We start from the raw sequence: 18,967 nt of genomic DNA on the forward strand, positions 1-18,967 counted from the left end.
AGAGCTTAATCTGGAGCACCCCCACATCCCCTTCTCAGAGGTGGGTGGTGCTGAAAGTTCCAACCCTCCAGTCATTTTTGCTTTCTGGGGACCAGCCTTATTCTGAGGCTATCTGAGGGTACTTGAAGTCACCTCATTCCTGTAAGATCAAAAGGGGCTCTTGTGACGGACAAATGACGCTGTGGTCACTGGAGAATCCCAAGGGTTTGAGGAGCTTTGTACTAGGAACTGGGAACAAAGACCAAATATATTTCTTATTATACCACACTCACTTAACATTAGCAAATCCGTCAAGTGCATGTCAGCAATGGGTTGGCTAAAATTTGGTTTAGCAGAGATAAATGTAAGATTTCAGTCGTTATACTCTTTCAGGAAGGAGTCAGTCTTACCCAGTGACCAATTCCAAGCTCCAACCTGACTCTTAGGCAACAATGAGGAATACTTCATTTGAGCCTATAGATATTTGAAAACTTTGATGTTCAAGGTCGGTAAAATATTGGAAGTGGTTTTCACTCTGAGACTTCCCTTGTGAAAATAGTGCTTTGTAATGTTCATGATTCCCTGCTCTCTGTTTCCTCTCTCTGTGATCTTATCGTTATTCAAAACCTGGACCACTATGTGTAGTCCTGTCCCTAAACTCCCACAAAGATTTAAAGGTGTTGGAGTAGATCTAGAGAAAGGCAGCCAGACTGTTCCTTATCTTTGTTTGCTTGTACCTGGCATAGTGCCTGGCACTTGAGTTCCATAAATGTTTATTCAAATGAGTTAAATTAAAATAAATTCAAGTGATAGATCCCAAAGTTATACAGTACAGTTATTGAAATTTGCTCTCAAGGGGCCAGCCCGGTGGCACAGCAGTTAAGTGTGCACATTCCACTTCTCAGCGGCCTGGGGTTCGCCGTTCGGATCCCGGGTGCAGACATGGCACCGCTTGGCAAGCCATGCTGTGGTAGGCGTCCCACATAGAAAATAGAGGAAGATGGGCATGGATGTTAGCTCAGGGCCAGGCTTCCTCAGCAAAAAAGAGGAGGACTGGCAGTGGTTAGCTCAGGGCTAATCTTCCTCAAAAAAAAAAAATTAAATTAAAAAAAAATTTGCTTTCAAGAAGTGGCATAAAGGGAAAATAAAAATATTTTAAACACATTTAGAAATATTAGTGGGGTGACTACAGTAGGAGTCTCTGATCTTCTGAAGGTATATATGTAACCCATGAGTTGATGTCTGGGAGAGCACTGTTCCCTCCCACATTTTGTAGTACTGGAGGACCATAGCCCTGACCAAATGGGACTATTTTTAAGTTATGCTCTTAAATTAAAAAAAAAAAGGTAACATCAATTCTTTAAGTACATGTACTTAAAGTACATTGTTAATGTAATTATTCTGTTCTGTATAAAACTATGATACAGTGTTATTTGTGAAATGGCCTTTCTTCACTTACTACTGTGGAAACAAACTAATAAATGCTTCTTTTAAAAGAATGAATCTCCTTTCAAAAAAAGGAATCAACTTTGAAAGATTGGCCCTGGGCTAACATCTGTGCCCATGCTCCTGTATTTTGTATGTGGGTCACTGCCATAGCATGGCTTGATGAATGGTGTAAGTCCACGCCTGGGATCTGAACCCGCGAACCAGGGCTGCCAAAGTGAAGCACGCTGAACTTAGCCACTACACCACCAGGCCAACCCACAGAATCAACTTTTAATTAAAAGAAAACTATGGAGCAAATCACTTGAAACTTAAAATACTTTATATAGTCAAACAGTGAATAAACTTTGTGCTAATTCTTTATCTGTGCTAATATGCAGTGGTTCTCAAGCCAAGGCATTGCTACCTTCAATCCACATTTGGAAATATATTTGGGAACATTTTTGATTGTCACAATGACTGGGGCGTGCCACTTATATTTTATGGGTGGGGTCCATAAATTATAAACACTGTAGTATATTATTATAAACAGTATAGTATATTATATACTATACATTATAGTATATAGTAGAGACAGAAATTATAGTATAATATACTATATTGTGCTATATATTATATAAAATGGAGGACAGTATATTGTAGTAGAGTATAAAGAAAGAATTGTTCCATTCAAAATGCCAGTAATATCCCTTTTGGAAAACAGTGAACTAAATATGGAGTATTTCCAACCCAGGGAGCTAAGCAAAGAATGTTTGTTAATTAAATTAAGCTAAAGTTGCAAATAAGACTAAACTGTACTTTCTTTATTAAAAGTGACATATTTCTTTGAAAACAGTGTAGTGTGTTAAATTAAACGGGGAGGCCATTCGACTGAGGTGGCTCTACAGCCACTTACATAGCAGGTAGGTGCCACCTCACGCAGCAGCCTACATAAGCAAACCAGAATCTAAGCCTGTAAGTGCCTCAAGGTTATGAAATCGAAAGCTAAGGACAACCAATCACAGCCAGCTAGGCTTTAAACTATAGCCAATCGATGCTTTCGTTGCTTTGCTTTTGCCTTTTCTCCGTGAAGGTCGCTCCCTGTGCTCCTGTTGGCGGAGCACTGCTTACCCCTTCAGGTTTGGTGCTGCCCGATTCAAATCGATTTTTGCTCAAATAAACTCTTAAAACTTTTAATGTGTCTCAGTTCATCTTGAAACAAGTGTAAAGGGATAATATTACTTGTTTTATTCACCTGAAACGTAGAACCGTTATGTCTGTATAGATGTCAAGATTTGTAATAATTGTGAAATGTTAAAGCGTGCCTCAGTGATGGTTGTTAATTGTATGGTTGTTGTTAGTCAATTATTAACATACTCCCCTGTGGGTACTACTATCATAATTTCAGTTGCCCCGCACTGTGCTGTTGTCTGTTTGGCTCTCTTCCTCTCTAGGTCAGTCACCTCGAAGGAGGAACTGTATCTTTATTCGTCTTCCAATTATCAGCGCTAAGCATACTACCTGAAAAAGAGTACCAATAAATGTGGATATGCAAGCACTGCATCTAACTCTGTAGTCTTGAATTTTGGCTGCTCTCTTGGTTTTATTAATTCTCTTTCCTCTACCCCTTGCATCTTGGTGCTTTCTGGAATTACATTAGCATCACAATATTCCTGTTTAGCTTTGATTTTCACTGTCACTTCCTGCACCTGATTATCCCTCACCTCACCTCCACAAAGCCAGCACATTGGGAGAGTGTTGTCCCCTTAGCAACCTATTTATTCTGAATCTTTGGAAACTTATTCTAACCTGCTTATTTGGAATCTGACCCCTACCCAGCTTAATTACAATTTCATACAATACAAACTGATTGCAAATGAAATTTTCCTGCCCCAAAGAAGCTCACAGTCTAATTGTAGGCCCAAGGTTGTGTAGGCAGCAAAATATAATTACATATAATATTTTATTTAAAATAGTTTGTGTCGGGGGCTGGCCTGGTGGTGCAGCAGTTGGGTGCACACGTCCCACTTTGGTGGCCTGGGGCTCGCTGGTTCGGATCCTAGGTGAGGACATGGCACCACTTGGCAAGTCATGTTGTGGTAGGCACCCCACATATAAAGTGGAGGAAGATGGGCACGGATGTTAGCTCAGGGCCAGTCTTCCTCAGCAAAAAGAGGAGGATTGGCTGCAGGTGTTAGCTCAGGGCTAATCTTCCTCAAAAAAAACACAATATTGTGTGTGGATATTGGAAAGCCAAATATTGACAGTAGTAGCAATCATCTCTCTTTTTGATGAGAAGACCCCCAAAACACAGAAAGCTAGGGGCTTACTTTTCCACCAAATAACCCTTGTTTTGAGTGACTTTTGTTCTGTATAATCTGAGACTATTTTGCAACCAGCTATTTTAAATGGGATTTTATATGTTTTAATTGAATATAAAGTGTTTGGTCTGAGACTACACCTTTGTTATTATTAATCATTAAGCTCTAAGGTATCAAAAGAAAAACATTTTAAATATCAGAACTAAGAATAAAAATAAGTATATCTAATATTGTGGAAGACTCATTGCACGGTCTGCATTTTTTCCTTTCCTTACAGGGAAGTGAAAGCGTTTATCCCATGCATTTTCCGTTTGCATTTAAGAACCAGTGTCACCTGCTGATAGTGCGGTCACCCTTACCTCTATCTCACTTCTTTCTCATCCTTTAGGAAGAATAGACCTCTTGGCAGAATCAAAATCTAGAAAGAAAGCAGATAGACCAGGCTTTAGGACAACCCATAGATTGCAAAAGAAATAGTCATAGTTCTCTCTGAAGGTTGTTACTTCGTTCTCACCACCAACGTTCAATTCCCAGGAGATGGATTCTGTACCTTTCCTTAGGTCTTTACACAATAGCAACTTGCTTGTAAGTGAGTCTGATGGACTTAGCCATGGTCACATGGATATGTACTAGCTAAAAACTGGAGGGTAATAGAAAGTGAGTACCTGACTTTTTTGACCTTTTAAGTGTGAGTAAAATAATGAAGAATAGTGCTCACTTTGGCAGTACATACACTAAAGTTGGAATGATACAGAAATTAGTGTGGCCCTGTGCAAGGATGACACGCAAATTTGTGAAGCATTCCATAGTTCTAAAAGAAAAAAATTTAAAAATCAAGTAATAAATTTGGGTTTGACTAAGCTATCCTTAGAATGGTAAATCTCATCCTAGCAATTTGAGTTCATATAACCGACCTAAAACTGACCTAAACCAGTACTCTTCAGTGTAAAGCATGTCTAAGATTTAAAAAGTGAAGGTAGGGGGAGGGCACATGACTAACAATAATGTACAACTGAAATTTCACAAGGTTGTAAACTATTATAATCTTAATAAAAAGTTTAAAAAAAAAGTGAAGGTAAAATTCAGCTAAATTACCGATGGCTCCAGCTGAAAAAAAATGAAGACACTTTTTAAAAAATGCAGAATACCCAGCATAGCAAGTAGGTTCAGAAGATGGGTGACCAAACCATAACCACTACAACACAGGTCTGATATCTCTGTTGATGAGTGGATGTGAATGAGATGCGTGTGGTCCACCAGCAGAAGTCTCCTAGGAAAGCTGTAGAGGAAGTCTCCAAATCTGATTTCTCTCTGAAACATCATTAGGCCAGTATTCTTTAGTAGAGAATTCATTTAACTCATCTATTCTAGCGTCCTTCAACTTTTTTATAAGTTTGATGTGAAAGGGTGACATTTTATTGAATTAACACACAATACTCTTTTTTGTTGGTGAGGAAGATTGTCCCTGAGCTAACATCTGTGCCAATCTTCCTCTATTTTGTACGTGGGATGCCACCACAGCGTGGTTTTTTTTTTTGAAAGATTGGCACCTGAGCTAACTACTGTTGCCAATCTTTTTTTCTTTTTTCTTTTTTCTTTTCTGCTTTATCTTCCCATACCCCCCCCCCCACCCCCACCCCGTACATAGTTGTATATTTTTAGTTGCAGGTCCTACTAGTTGTGGGATGTTGGACGCCACCTCAACGTGGCCTGACAAGCAGTGCCATGTCCGAGCCCAGGATCCGAACCCTAGGCCACCTCAGCGGAGCACGCGAACTTAACCATTCGGCCACGGAGCCGGCCCCCACAGCATGGTTTAATGAGCACTGTGTAGGTCTGTGCTGGAGATCCAAGCCCGCAAACCCCAGGCCACCAAAGCAGAGCAGCCAAACTTAACCACTATGCCACCAAGCTGGCCCCACAGTACTCCCAATTTTACCCCCATTTTATCCATTTTTATTATAGATATTTCCCCCCTTTCATGGACAATGAGGTGAGAAATAGACTGTGCTTCACCACTTAAAACATCATGCCCGGGGCTGGCCCAGTGGTGCCATGGTTAAGTTTGCATGTCCCGCTTCGGCAGCCCGGGGTTCAGCGGTTTGGATCCTGGGTGTAGCACTGCTTGGCAAGCCATGCTGTGGTAGGCGTCCCACATAGAAAGTAGAGGAAGATGGGCACGGATGTTAGCTCAGGGACAGTCTTCCTCAGCAAAAAGAGGAGGATTGGCAGCAGATGTTAGCTCAGGGCTAATCTTCCTCAAAAAAAAAAAAAAAAATGCCCTCCTTCAACATGTTAAAGAGCATTTATGAAAAACCCACAGCTGACATCATCCTCAATGTTGAAAACCTAAAAACTTTCCTTCTAAGATCAGGAATGAGACAAAGATGCCTGTTTCACCACTGCTGTTCAACGTTGTGCTGGATGTTCTAGCCAGAACAATTAGACAAGAAAAATCAATAAAAGTTATCTAAGTTAGAAAGGAAGAAGTAACGCTGTCTCTGTTCACAGATGACACGATCCTACATATAGAAAATCCCAAAGAATCCACAAGAAAACTACTAGAGCTAATGAAGAAACTCAGCAAAGTTGCAGAGTATAGTAAGATCAACACACAAAACTCATTTGTGTTTCTATACACCAGCAATGAAGAATCCGAAAAGAAAATTAAGAAAACAATTCCAATTATAATAGCATCTAAAAGAATAAAATACCTGGGAGTGAATTTAACCAAGGAAGTGAAAGACTTGTACACTGAAATCTATAAAACATTGCTGCAAGATATTAAAGAGGACCCAGGGGCCGGCCTGGTGGCGCAGCTGTTAAGTGTTCATGTTCTGCTTGGCGGCCTGGGCTGGCCGGGTGCGGACATGGTACCGCTATGGCATGCCATGCTGTGGTAGGCGTCCCACATAGAAAGTAGAGAAAGAGGGGCATGGATGTTAGCTCAGGGCCAGCCTTCCTCAGCAAAAAGAGAAGGATTGGCAGAAGTTAGCTCAGAGCTAATCGTCCTCAAAAATAAATGAATTAATAAATAAATACGACCCAAATAAATGGAAAGATATCCCATGTTCCTAAATAGGAAGTCTTAATACTAAGTTGTTAATTAAATGCTAAGATGTTAATACTACCCAAAGTGATCTACAGATACAATATAATTCCTACGAAAATTCCTACAGCCTTTGCAGGGAAGCCACTCCTCAAATTCATATCGAGGGGCTGGCCACGTGGCTGAGTGGTTAAGTTCGCTTGCTCCGCTTTGGCGGCCCAGGGTTTCGCCAGTTTGGATCCTGGGCACAGACATGGCACCGCTCATCAGGCCATGTTGAGGCAGTATCCCACATGCCACAAATAGAAGGACCCACAATTAAAATATACAACTATGTACTGAGGGGATTTGGGGCGAAAAAGCAATTAAAAAAAAATGAAGATTGGCAACAGTTGTTAGCTCAGGTGCCAATCTGAAAACAAACAAACAAACAAACAACTTAGTATAAAGCTATAGTAACCAAAGCAGTATGGTACTGGGGAAGGATAGACATATAAACCAATGTAATAAAATTGAGAGTCTAGAAATAAACCCATACATTTAAGGCCAACTGATTGTTTTAAAAGATGAATATTTATGCTTTTTTTTTTTTTTTTGAGGAAGATTAGCCCTGAGCTAACTACTGCCAGTCCTCCTCTTTTTGCTGAGGAAGCCTGGCCCTGAGCTAACATCCATGCCCATCTTCCTCTCTTTTCTATGTGGGACGCCTACCACAGCATGGCTTGCCAAGCAGTGCCATGTCCACACCCGGGATCCAAACTGGTGAACCCCAGGCTGCCAGGAAGTGGTAGCTTCGGACTTAGCTGCTGTGCCACCCGGCCGGCCCCTATTGATGCTTTTTTTGTGTGTGAGGAAGATTGGCGCTGAGCTATCTGTGCCAATCTTCCTCGATTTTATGTGGGATGCTGCCACAGCATAGCCTGGCTAGCAGTGCCATTTCTGTACCCAGGGATCGAACCTACCAACCCGGGTGCAGAGGCTGAGCACAGGAATTTAACCTCTACGCCGCTGCCTGCCAGCTTGCCCCTGTATACTTTTAATTGTGGGGAGAAAACCCATCAAACTTGCCATCTTAACTATTTTTGAGTGTACTGTTCAGTTGTTAAGTATATTCATATAGTTGTGGAACAGATCTCCAGAACTCTCTTTGTTTTGCAAAATTGAAACACTATACTCATTAAACTCCCCATTTCCCCCTCCCCCACAGTCTGGTAACCACCATGCTACTCTCTGTTTCTAGGAATTGGACTACTTTAGATACTTTGTATAAGTGGAATTATATAGTATTTGTCTTTTTGTGACTGGCTTATTTCACTTAGCATAATGTCCTTCAAGGTTTATCCATGTTGTAGCATGTGACAGGATTTCTTTCCTTTTTAAGACTGAATAATATTCCATTGTATTTATACACACACATACATTTTGTTTATCCATTTATCCATCCAAGGATGTTCGGGTTTCTTCTACTTCTTGGCTATTGTGAGTAATGCTTCTGTGACCATAGGTGTGCAAATACCTGTTTGAGACCCTGCTTTCACTTCTTTTGGACATATACTCAGAAATGGAACTGCTGGATGGTATGGTAGTTCTATTTTTAATTTTTTGAGGAACCTGCCTACTCTTGAGATCCATTTATCGCATTTACTCTCTTGCTAAAACCCAACCTATCGTGACTACTTTAATAGAAGTTGCTCCAGAGGACAGTTCAGTTCAGGATAAAAGCCTTTGGTGGCTTCTGCCTTTTATGCTTCTCTCTGAGATCGCTATTTGGGATGTAGTGGCAGTTACATTTATGGTACTAAGGAAAATCTGGAGAAGATCAAAAAGTGCCTTCAGGTTCTCAGCGAGTTAGCACTGTTATTTCTTCTGTCAGGAATACTCTGCCTAAAGAAACCCCCACCCCTTATTCTTGATCTCAGCCCATTGCTTATTTCTTTCACAAGTCTTGAGACAAATCTTCATCATTTTGTTTCTGTGTTTGCTTGATTTCATCCGTCGGGTCCAGTAGAAAGTAAGCTCTTTGAAGACACGTGCTATTTCCACCTCCTTCTTTTGTAAAGCACTTGTCACACAGCAGGCATTCCATGTATACTTGTTAAATAAGAGTTTTACCTTTATGTGTGAGGTGGTAACCAGAGCACAGCAACAAGGAAAACGCTGCTAATCAAATTTTAAGCATCTTCCGGACTTTATCCAAGCTGGCGGTAATCAGACTAGTAAGAAAAAAACCACGACCACGAAGGGACTCGAACCCTCAATCTTCTGATCCGGAATCAGACGCCTTATCCATTAGGCCACGCGGCCAGTTGTTGGGAAGCTTTTGTCACGTAACCTCCAAAGGGTATGCAGAGAAGTTGGGGAGAGGGGCTTTCCTCTCGCTAGTTCTAAAGATCCAACTTTATAGTTTCCTGTTTGAGATTAAAATTCGCCAACAGTTACAAACCATTTACAACACCCTCTAAAATTTGCAAAAACTAATACATAGAATTTAGGAGCTGTTAGATGGTTCATCAATGTGAACCCTGTCGAAGTCTTTGATTAATTACCTTGAGAGGTATTTAATCAAAGGGATAGGGCGGAAGACTAAATAGGGAGCTGAGGCTGCAACGCGCACGGAAAAGAGCAAAGAGGAGAGAGCGAGCGCAGACAGATGGTACACAGGGAGGGTGGGAGTCTGAAAGGAATGGTGGCGGGGCTGGTGGAAGGGCAGTGACGGCCTAGAAGCTTTGTAAAAGGTTCTGCTGGAAGTGCAAGGTTGGCTTAAACCTGGAAAAAAGTAGGTTTTTCAATTCATATATACTGTAGGTTTAAAAAGATTAGAGCGACTGGATGCCGTTGTTGAACTTGGTGACTCCATGCTGGACTTGGAGACTTCTCAAGTTTGACTTATTCTTGACAAGAAGATGTCCATTGGTTTATTTGTGGGTTAATCCACAGAGGAATAGGGTGTTCTGAAAGAACCTCGTGGACACCGAATGTATGGGTGGAACACGAAAGCTGCAAAACACATGCCTAGAAGTACAGCAGTTAACACTCATCTGCTAACTCAGTGGTTTTGGTTCCTTGAACATGAGGAGTTATTTGAAAGAAACCAAATCAAAGCAAAACTTCTCCCCGCCGCCGTCCTGCACTGTCCCACAAAAAGTCTTTCTCAGCAACTTTTCCCATTTTTTTCCACTATTTTCTTCTTATAGTATCTTCTGGGGGTTAACTCAAAATTCAAATTGTCTAGGAATCCTTCAGTTAACGTTTTTGGAGTGCCTACTGCAGACTTCGACGTCTAGCTCAGGGCTAGAATTTAGGGGTCATTGATGATGGAGAGACCATGGGGTGGAGTGGAGCATGTCCCAGAATGAGCACAAGACTTGGAGTAGCAACACAGTGTGCTTCCCTGTCCTTCCAATACAGGATTGCATAAACTGTTGCAGAGCACAAAAAGGGACAAAAATAATCCTAATTTTAAGGGAGGAAAAAGTTTTCCTGGACCCTCTTTGGATCTCTGGCTGTTTCTGAAAATTAAAATGACAAGGACAGATGAACAGGAGAAAATCATACAAATTTATTTAATACAAGTTTTATGTGACGTGGGAACCTTCACAGGAAAATGAAGACCTTAAGAAACAGTTAAACCTGAGTATTTTTATATTGAGTTTGATGAAGAGTGGACAGTCATGGAAAAATATGATATGTCAAAAAGTATAAGTGTAGTAAACTGGAGAAGCTTAGCAAGGCCTGTTTGTTAGGATTCTTCTTGGTGTCCCTTTGTCTTCTGAGATGAGGACGCTCCTTGTCTCTGGGTATAGGGTGGGTACTACTCCCTTGAGGGTTTTATGACCTGTTTCAAGGGAGAAGGGTGCCAGGGAAGTCAGAGTGATCTTCCTGCTTCTGCTGTTTTCCAAATTCCATCAGCTTAAAATATTCAATATGCCAAGATGCCATATTTTGGGGTAACATCTCCTGAACTCCTTTATATCCCCTGGGTAAAACATGAAAGATTTACAATTCCTGTTCACCATGTATTGTCACTCTTAAAGATTTATTTATGCAAAGGGTGGAGATCTTTCATCAAATTTCTTTTAAAATAGGGCCACGGAAAATAATTTCAACTAAACACAAGATCCAACCACCAAACTTTAAACCTTCAGTCCAGTGCTCTGCCGACTGAACTAATTTGCTCATCAAGAACATTTTATGAATTCTTTGCGTGAGGCAATGTTTTGGTGGATGGGCTTCCCAAACTGCTAGTCATGATTAGGGAAAGCCCCTCGAGCCCTGGGTAGGGCTGGTTTAATGGAGGAGAGTAAATGCATCTTCTGTTTTCAGGGACCTAGGTAATGGTTGCACCCACTTTGCACCCCAAACCTCACAGAAAAGAATCTTCACACATTCTCTCTAAATCAATTGGACCCTAACTTCTTTGTCTCTTTCTCTCTCTCTCCTCTACCCCTCCCCTCCTTTGACAGCTTAACAGATAGCCCTTCCCCCATTCATATATATAGAAATCAACACATTTGCACTACCTTAAAAGTAACTTCAGGATTCATCTTAGAATTTACACTTCAGAGAGGAGAAAAGGAAATAAAAAGAAAGAAAAAAAGGAAAGCAATTCTACGTAATAATATTTACATCTATAGCTATCTCTCTATCTCATCTCAATCTGATAAATCACATGGCTGCAAAAGTTTCTGCATCGTTGTTGACCCTGACATGCCCCTCAGTCCTTAGGCATGCCAGGGAATGCTGCTTTCCACGGAAACCTAGGTTTCAAATCCAGGAGCGTTTCTTTGAAGGGGTGGGGAGAGGAGAAGGGCTGATAAAGTTTAACAAACTACAGACCTGCTGCTTCCAGTTCTGTCACGGACCAAATTGCGGAAACGAAACCACTTTGACATATAGTTTACAGACAAAGAACATGCTAGAATTCATGATTTTATTAATAATCCTTTGCCAAAGAGTGAAAATACAGGATGGAATCGTAATACACTCTAGCAAACAAATTCAGAAATTTGTGGGTGGGCTAAGGCTGGGAATAAATTTTGCATGACAGTTAAGTAGCACTCCTTGGACATAGGTGATTACACTCCAGAGGAGGTAACATTAAACTTTTGAAGTCTGAACTCTTTAATGGCTTCTCTTGGATTTTGATCTTGACATCCACATCATTTGCAAATAAAAACTGGTGTCCCCTAACCCAATTTTGTACTTTTAATTTCTTTCTCCCCTTCATTGTTCTTGTACTCGATAAGACTAGACTGACTATAGATTATTTGTTAAATATGATGTTTGCTTTGGATTCACATGGATGATCTTGATTTCATTAAGAAAATGTTTGCTTTTTAGTTTTAGGATATAATAGAAACATAGAAGCAATCTTCTCCAATCTGATGGGGTTAGCTTTTGATTATTTTTTCTCTTTGGTTACCATGCTGTATATTACATCCTCAGGACTTAGTTATCTTATAAACTGGAAGTTTGTACCTTTTGACAACCTTCACCCATTTTGACTCCCCCACTCCCCGACCTCTGGCAACCACCAATCTGTTCTCAGTATGTATGAGTTTGGGTTTTTTTTGTTTTCTTTTTAGGTTCCACATACAGGTGAGATCATATAATATTTGTCTTTCTCTGTCTGACTTATTTCACTTAGCCCTCAAGATTCATCTGTGTTGTCATAAATGGCAGGATTTCCTTCTTTTTTATGGCTGAATAATACTCCGTTGAATATATACACCACATATTCTTTATCCATTCATCCATCAATGGACACTTAGCTTGTTTCTGTACCTTGGCTATTGTGAATAATGCTGCAGTAAACATGGAGGTGCAAATATCTTGTCAAGATAGTGATTTCATTTTCTTCAGACAAATACCTAGGAATGGAATTACTAGATCATATGATAGTTATATTTTTAATTTTTTGAAGAATCTACATAATGTTTCCATTGTGGCTGCACCAATTTACATTCCCACCAACAATGCACAAGCGTTCCCTTTTCTCCACATCCTCGCCAACGCCTATTTCTTGTCTTTTTGATAATAGTTATTTTAATAGGTGCGAGGTAATATCTCATTGTGATTTTGATTTGCATTTCCTTGATGATTAGTGATGTTGAGCCCTTTTTTTCTTTTCCTGATGATGAGCACCTTTTCATGAATGTGTTGACTATTTATATGTCTTCTTTGGAAAAATGTCTGTTCAGAGCCTCTGCCTGTTTTTTAATTGGACTGTTTTCTTTTTCTGTCAAGTTGATTAAGTTCTTTATATATTTTGGATATTAACCCCTTATCAGATATACGATATGCCAATATTTTCTCCCTTTCTGTAAGTTGCCTTTTCACTTTGTTGATGGTTTCCTTTGCTAAGCAGGAGCTTTTCAGTTTGTCCCACTTGTTTATTTCTGCTTTGTTGCCTTTGCTTTTTCTGTCAAATCCAAAACGTTATTGCCAAGAGTGATGTCTAGGAGCTTACCCGCTATGTTTTCTTCAAGGAGTTTTATGGCTTCAGGTCTTACGTTCAAATCTTTAATCCATTTAGAGTTAATTTTTGTGTATGGTGTAAGATAGTGGTCCAGTTTCATTCTTTTGCATGTGCCTGTCCTGTTTTCCCAATACCATTTATTCAAGAGCTATCCTTTACCCATTATATAGTTTTGGCTCCTCTGTTGTAAATTAATTGACCATATATGTGTGGGTTTATTTCTGGTCCCTCTTTCTGTTCCATTGTGCCTATTTTCATGCCAGTACCATACTGTTTTGGTTACTATAGCTTTGTAATATAGTTTGAAATCAGGAAGTGTGATGCCTCTAGCTTTGTTCTTCTTTCTCAGGATTACTTTGGCTATTCATGATCTTTTGTGCTTCCATACAAATTTTAGGGTTGTTTGGTTTTTTTTTTTTTTTCTGTGAAAAACGCCATTGGAATTTTGATAGGAATTGCATTGACTCTGTAGATTGCTTTAGGTACTATGGACTTTTTTTTTTTTTAGGAAGATTAGCCCTGAGCTAATATCTGCCGCCAATCCTCCTCTTTTTTTGCTGAGGAAGACTGGCCCTGAGCTAACATCTGTGACCATCCTCCTCTACTTTGTGTGAGATGCCTACCACAGCATGGCTTGCCAAGTGGTGCCATGTCTACACCGGTGAACCCCAGGCCACCGAAGCGGAATGTGCACATTTAATTGCTGTGCCACTGGGCTGGTCCAGTATGGACATTTTAACAATATTAATTCTTCCAATCCATGAGCATGGCATATCTTTCCATTTTTCTGTGTCTTCTTCGTTTTCTTTTATCAATGTCTTATAGCTTTCAGTGTATAGGTCTTTCATCTCCTTGGTTAAATTTATTCCTAGGTATTTTATTGATTGGTTTTTTTAAGAGTGAGTAAAAATGGAGAACTAAAAATAATGATATAACCTCAAATATTTTGCTTTAACTGAATCACCACCAATTTTTTTAAAAAGGAGAGGGGAAATTCCTTGTATATTTCTTTCATTAAATAAACATACAATGTGTCTTGTATAGATTCCAGTTTCCATTTACTTAAAAGGAGTGAGAACTTCAAGATTTTTTTAATCTGAGTGAAGAATCCTTTTAGATTTTTACATTTCCTCCCTTATTTGTTCATGGTGATATTGTATTTTATTAATAATTGCTGCATTTTCAGGGCCAGCCCCGTGGTGAGGGGTTACGTGCGCATGTTCTGCTTCGGCGGCCCGGGGTTGGCCAGTTGGGATCCCTGGTGCGATGGCAAAAGCCATGCTGTGGTAGACGTCCCACATATAAAGTGGAGGAAGATGGGCATGGATATGAGCTCAGGGCCAGTCTTCCTCAGCAAAAAGAGGAGGATTGGCAGCAGCAGTTAGCTCAGGGCTAATCTTCCTCAAAAAAAAATAATAATAATAATTGCTGCATTTTAATGCAATCTTTACAGCTTTTAGAATCAAGGTTAAGCTACTGATGGGGTTCAGGACATGCTACCCCAAAATATGGCACCTTGGCATATTGAATTCTTTAAGCTGAAGGAGTTGGAGAAAGCAGTAGAAGCAGGAAGGTCACTCTGACTTTCCCCTCATCCTTCTCTCCTGAAAAAGGTTATAAAACCCTTAGGTGAGAGGTGCCCTGCCTATATTCAGAGAGAAAGAGCATCCTTACCTCACATCCCCTACAGATAGAATAGCGATTTCTCTCCTAACTCTTTCATTCTGATCTTTTACCTTTTGGCCCGTTTTATCTAAAACCTCTTTCCTTTTCAAGGGCAGTTATGTTTACATTCTTCTGAATACATGTCTTTTCTGTCATTTCCATCCGTCCTTGGAAGGGGAGAGGTTATGCCTAGCTGCCAACCTTCTTTCCCTAGCCCGTGCCTTCCTTACTCTCTTTTACTTTTTCTCTGTCCTTCACATCCTCAAATTTTAATTTCTTCAAAAATTGGAGACATTTTAAGGATTGTTCTGATCGTTCTTTGGTTGATGAATTCACAAGCAAGCAACAGTTGTTGGGTGGCGTAGCGACTGTGAACGTGTGTGCTGGCGTGGGACATTAGCATTGCGGAGCTGCCCCGGGCTCAGCGCTCCAGAGAATTCACTTTCTCAACACGGGCTGGCAACAGGAACAGTGGATTTTTTGCCCAAAACAATTCTTTTCTTTTTTTTAAAGATTTTATTTTTCCTTTTTCTCCCCAAAGCCCTCCAGTACATAGTTGTGCATTTTTATTTTTATTTATTTATTTATTTATTTGAGGAAGATTAGCCCTGAGCTAAATATTGCCAGTCCTCCTCTTTTTGCTGAGGAAGCCTGGCCCTGAGCTAACATCCGTGCCCATCTTCCTCTACTTTTTTATATGTGGGACGCCTACCACACAGCATGGCATGCCAAGTGGGGCCATGTCCCCACCCGGGATCTGAACCGGTGAACCCCGGGCCACCGAGAAGCAGAACATGCAAACTTAACCACTGTGCCGCCGGCCGGCCCCAGTTGTGCATTTTTAGTTATGAGTCCCTCCAGTTGTGCCACGTGGGACACCGCCCCAGCATGGCCAGATGAGCCGTGCCGTGTCCGCGCCCAGGATTCCAACCCGGGAAACCCTGGGCCGCGGAAGCGGAGCGCACAAACTTAACCACTTGGCCACGGGGCAGCCGCTACCCAGAACGATTCTAAGTAGGGAAATCGTTTTAATTTAATCACTTTAAACTCTGTCCAGCAGCTCCGCATAAGGATCATTGCTAAGGATTATTTGAGGGTGGAAGATATGAGAAGATATGACTTCTGTTTCTGTGAGCTAGGTACCTTTTGTTTCAGGTGATGCCAACGCACTCTACTCTCTACAGGGTGTTTGATCAAACGAAGCCAAACAGTAGAAACAAAACCTTTTAAGTAGAAATTGCAAGATGAAGATTTGGCTAGAGTCAGAGATTTTATTAACATCTTTTCTGGTAAACAAATTCAGAAAATTTGAGCCAGACTAAAGAACTAAGACGGAAAGAGTTTTACATGACCATTTAGCGGCCAAGATTGGAAGGTTGATAATTACATTCAAGAGGAGACAACACTAAACTTTTGGAACCAGAGTTCTTGAGTCCATTCTTTGGTTTTTCATGGGATGCATTACCTCAGAGACGTTGATCTTTCTGAGACAGCTTTCCCCTTGTGCATTGGTCTATTGTGTGTTTCTTCCCTAAAGCATACCAGCTCCCACTGTTTTAAGATGTTGTGAGGTTTACACATTCTCTAGTTAGAATGCAGCATCCTTTTAGATGCTTTCATATTCCTTGTATCTTTTCCAGTTATATCTCCTGCACCTAGTTTGAAAGCATCTATTTTTTCATCAATTTGCTTTTATAAAGTCATTTCAAAATTTTACTTGGCAAAAAGCTATTCTTTTTTGAGGGGTACTTATGTTTATCAGTTTACCTGACAAATAACTAAATTGTGTAATTTGCAACAAGTACAACTAAAATGCAGGTTTTGGAACAAACATGATAAGCTTTTGGTATGTATACAATTAAATTCTTGGGAACAGGATTTGGGTGTGAATGCATAAGCATTCAGGTGCTATGGGTATCTTTCAGCATATTTACAGAGAGAATGGAGAGGATAGCGTTATCCAGCCAGTTAAATGTGTATTACTCCATGATTCTGTTACTGAACCAAAGTGGGCTTGCCTCCTGGCGAGTTAATAGATTCTCCACCAGAAGTAATTCTTTCACAAAGTAAGATATGTTTGTGGCAAACAGGAGAGCATGCAGAGTCATTTCCAAAAGTCATGGCATCCCTGAACAAAGGGAAGCAGGGACATTTTATTTCAGGTGGGGGATGGATATTCGAAAGGGAGAGGTAGGCATTCACTTGCGCAGGCTCAGTTAGAAAACATGCTTCCACACACACTGCAGGTTATGGTAATAAGGCCTAAGCTCCTCCTGGAGAGATCCTAGCATTAAAAATAAGGCCAGGGTCATAGGTGCAGCTCCTGTGGTGAGGCTTGGTTGGTTCTGGGGGATTGGTGATTGCTTCTCCTTAACATAACGAAAGGAAAAAGAACAATTTGGAAAAACAGTTAAATGCTTCCAAACCCACCCTTGAGTTTCTTGGGGTGCATAGATGTGACAATTCTACTAGCATATAAATTTAAAATCTATACTGGATTTTGAATTTTTCCAAATTCCTTTTGACATCTACTGAGATCATTTCATTTTCTCCTTCAAGCTGTTAATTCATCTTAATGATAGATTTTCTTTCTGATGATAAATCATTCTTATGCTCCTGGAAAAATAATTTGTTTCGGTCAATACGGTGTTTAATTTAACACGCCAATATTTTATTAATAATTTTTGCAATAGTACACTTGAATGAGATGGGTCTTTGGTTTCTTTTTCATTCAGCTTTGGAAAGTTTTGGAGTCAAGGTTACACTAGCTTCTTAAAATGAATCGGGAGGGGCCGGCCTGGTGGTGCAGCCATTAAGTGCCCACGTTCCATTTTGGTGGCCTGGGGTTTGCCGGTTGGGATCCTGGGTGCGGACATGGCACTGCTTGGCACACCATGTTGTGGTAGGTGTCCCACATAGCAAGTAGAGGAAGATGGGCATGGATGTTAGCTCAGGGCCAGGCTTCCTCAGCAAAAAGAGGAGGATTGGCAGTAGTGAGTTCAGGGCTAATCTTCCTCAAAAAAGTAAATTAACTAAATAAAATAAATAAAAAAATAAAAATGAATTGGGAAACTTAGATTTTTTTTTTTTTTAAACTGCAAAACAGTTTTAGTGGCATTGGAAGTGTACATATGTTATTCCAAAGCCTGCCCTCATTTTAGGTCACCATGCTGCTTTTCTTTCACCAGCTGCTCAAGGATTTCTGGAAATTGTTGCTGTATCCTGAGTATGTTTCAGATTCTGTGTGAGATGCTGAAAGATGCTGGAGACCACTCCAACAAGCTGGTCTTCAGTGAGACTCTCCAAAACTGCCGACTCACGGTCAGTGAGACTCTCCAAAACTGCTGACTCACAGTCAGTGAGGCACTCCAAAACTGCTGAGTGAATGAATTGGAGATAATTAGGAGCAGCACATGGTCCCTGAAAACAAATCATTTCAAACTTACTTTCTGGGGCTAGCTTGGTGGCATAGTGGTTAAGTTTACATGCTCCACTTCAGTGGCCCAGAGTTCATGGGTTTGGATCCTGGGCACAGATCTACGTGCCACTCATCAAGTGATGCTGAGATGGCATCCCACATACAAAGTGGAGGGGAATTGGCACAGATGTTAGTTCAGCAACAGTCTTCCTCAAGTAAAAAGAGGGAGATTAGCAACCGATGTTAGCTCAGGGCCAATCTTCCTCACCAAAAAAACCCCACAAAAAACCCTTACTTTCTCCCTGGGTTGAGGTTATGTTACTGCCAAAGGGGGGTCATCTGCCTGCTGCAAGACGTGCCAATAGTCAAGAAGCAAGGTGGTAGGAGAGAAAGGGATTTATTACAGCTTGCTAGCAAAGGGGAAGATGGCCAACTAACATCCAAAAGGACCATCTTAGAGAACAAAGACTACAGGCCAGTTATATAGGCGGCTGGTCTCCAGGTGGGGGAGGCATCTAGTCTCTGGGTGGAGGCATCCGCCTGATCTCCGGTGGGGGCAGACATCTGGTCTTAGTTCCTCATAGTCTTGTTTTACTGGATATGCATCAGAGATCAGAGCAACGCCCTATACC

General features: G+C 40.8%; 1 long non-coding RNA gene and 2 other non-coding genes across 4 annotated transcripts in view; 2 read left to right on the forward strand and 1 right to left on the reverse strand.

The window, feature by feature from the left end:
* LOC124227374 (uncharacterized) overlaps window positions 1-18,967 on the forward strand; it is a 37,669-nt gene that overhangs the window by 7,564 nt on the left and 11,138 nt on the right. The window contains exon 5 of one of the 2 annotated variants that reach the window (XR_006885468.1): window positions 2,859-2,979. The exons of the other annotated variant lie outside the window; for it this stretch is intronic. This is a non-coding gene — a long non-coding RNA (uncharacterized LOC124227374). Of the gene's footprint in view, window positions 1-2,858; window positions 2,980-18,967 lie in introns of those variants that run through there. 2 annotated transcript variants of the gene reach the window in all.
* Window positions 4,436-4,538, forward strand: LOC124227495 (U6 spliceosomal RNA). Its single transcript, XR_006885503.1, has one exon. It is a non-coding gene; the product is annotated as a U6 spliceosomal RNA (small nuclear RNA).
* TRNAR-CCG (transfer RNA arginine (anticodon CCG)) lies at window positions 9,006-9,078 on the reverse strand. The gene has a single exon. It is a non-coding gene; the product is annotated as a tRNA-Arg (tRNA).

The sequence above is a fragment of the Equus quagga genome, chromosome 15 (genome assembly GCF_021613505.1).
Source record: "Equus quagga isolate Etosha38 chromosome 15, UCLA_HA_Equagga_1.0, whole genome shotgun sequence".
Classification (NCBI taxonomy): domain Eukaryota; kingdom Metazoa; phylum Chordata; class Mammalia; order Perissodactyla; family Equidae; genus Equus; species Equus quagga.